This window comes from Eschscholzia californica, unplaced genomic scaffold, assembly GCF_041429995.1.
Source record: "Eschscholzia californica isolate CP2 unplaced genomic scaffold, dmEscCali1.0.p SCAF_175, whole genome shotgun sequence".
Classification (NCBI taxonomy): Eukaryota; Viridiplantae; Streptophyta; class Magnoliopsida; order Ranunculales; family Papaveraceae; genus Eschscholzia; species Eschscholzia californica.
In genome coordinates, this window is record NW_028238282.1 from 25001 (window position 1) to 27500 (window position 2500).

A 2500-nucleotide genomic window follows, 5' to 3' on the forward strand; every position below is an offset into this window, starting at 1 on the left:
CCCGTGCCGAGCTTTGCCCTTGGGATGCCTTATGTTGCATCCCAAGGGCCAAGGCACCTGCCAGCCCAAGGGCTGTGCACGGCCTGGGGAGGGAGCTCACCCCTCCCCTATATAGTGCAAAGTTATTGTTTTCCCTATTTTCACAAGGAAACATCAAATTTTTAACCAAGCATACTCGGCCTTTGCTCCTTCGTTACTCGTCCAAATCCAACAAACTTGCATTCGTTGGAAAGGTCTTTTCACAAGGATTCTTTTGATATATAATAATAGCGATTCCGATAAATATTTATTTTTTTATGAATTTTTAAGTGAATAAACAATTAAAAATTCAAAAAAAATAGAAAAAAAATATTTTTTTCCCGATTCTTTCTCCAATATTCCTGATAAATACCCACACACCCACATATGGAGAATGGTCGAAAATGCTCGAGTGGATATCGAGATGTCCGACGAAGCACCACTTGGAAGGGCCGAGGCACGGGACGCCCGAGCTGTTGCTCGGGCCGGCACGGGACGCGCATGGGACAGCACGGGACGGCACGGGACGCCCTCGCTACAGCTCGGGACGGCCAGGTACGCCCGAGACTTGGCTCGGGACGGCCTGGGACGCCCTCGCCATAGCTCGGGACGGCCTGGGACGCCCTCGCCATAGCTCGGGACGGCCTGGGACGCCCGAGACTAGGCTCGGGACGGCCTCGGCACAGCTCGGGACGGCCTTGGACGCCCTTGCCACAGCTCGGGACGGCATGGGACGCTCGAGACTTTGCTCGGGACGGCCTGGGACGCCCTTGCCACAGCTCGGGACGGCCTGGGACGCCCGAGACTTTGCTCGGGACGGCCTGGGACGTCCGAGACTTTGCTCGGGACGGCCTGGGACGCCCGAGACTTTGCTCGGGACGGCCTGGGACGTCCGAGACTTTGCTCGGGACGGCCTGGGACGCCCGAGACTTGGCTCGGGACGGCCTGGGACGCCCTCGCTACAGCTCGGGACGCCCTGGGACGGCCTCGACACAGCTCGGGACGGCCTGGGACGTCCGAGACTTGGCTCGGGACGGCCTGGGACGCCCGAGACTTGGCTCGGGACGGCCTGGGACGCGCTCGGCACAGCTCGGGACAGGCCGGGACGCCCGAGCCGAGCTTCGGGTCGCACGAAATCTCTTCGTATTCCGACATATTAGAAGCTTCCCATCATGTAGTAGGCCGAGCTTTGCCCTTTGGATGCCCTATGGTGCTTGGCGAGCACTAGGGAACGTGCCAGCACAAGTGCTGTGCACGCTCTGGGGAAGGAGCTCAACCCTCCCCCTTATAGTGCAAAGTTATTGTTTTTCCTATTTTCACAAGGAAACATCAATTTTTTAACCAAGCATACTGGGTCTTTACTCCTTCGTTACTCGTCGGAATCCAGCAAACTTATACTCGTTGGAAAGGTCTTTTCGCAAGGATTTTTTTGATATATTATAATAGCGATTCCGATAAATATTTATTTTTCTATGAATTTTTAAGTGAATAAACACCGGAAAATTCATAAAAAATAGAAAAAAAAATATTTTCTTCCGTTTCTTTTCTCCAATAATTCATAAATAATACCTCAATAGTATTAATGAAGAGAGAGTCGAAATGGCCCGGGTGGATTTCGAAATGTCCCACGACCCCATAGAATGCACGGGCCAGCCGAGCCAAAAGAATGGGACGCGCACGGGACAGCATTGGTCAGGCTCGGGACGGCACGGGACGCGCATGGGACAGCACGGGACGCGAATGGGACGGCCTTGCTAAGGCTCGGGACGGCATGGGACAGCTCGGGACGCGCATGGGACAGCACGGGACGCGCATGGGACGGCCTTGGTGAGGCTCGGGACGGCACGGGACGCGCAAGGGACGGCCTTGGTGAGGCACGGGACGGCCTTGGTGAGGCACGGGACGGCCTTGGTCAGGCACGGGACGGCCTTGGTAAGGCTCGGGACGGCATGTCACGGCCCTGGTGAGGCTCGGACGGCACGGGACGCGCATGGGACGGCACGGGACGGCCTGGGACGGCCTTTGTGAGGCTCGGACGGCACGGGACGCGCATGGGACGGCCTTGGCGAGGCTCGGGACGGCATGGGACAGCACGGGACGGCCTCGGCACAGCTCGGACGGCACGGGACGCGCATGGGACGGCCTTGGCGAGGCTCGGGACGGCATGGGACAGCACGGGACGGCACGGGACGGCCTCGGCACAGCTCGGACGGCACGGGACGGGCTTGGCGAGGCTCGGGACGGCATGGGACAGCACGGGACGGCCTCGGCACAGCTCGGACGGCACGGGACGGCCTTGGCGAGGCTCGGGACGGCATGGGACAGCACGGGACGGCCTCGGCACAGCTCGGGACGGCACGAGACGCGCATGGGACGGCCTTGGTGAGGCTCGGGCCGGCACGGGACGCGCATGGGACATCATGGGACGCACATGGGACACCTTATGGGGATCATCAAGGGACGTTGCACGGGACATTCTTTC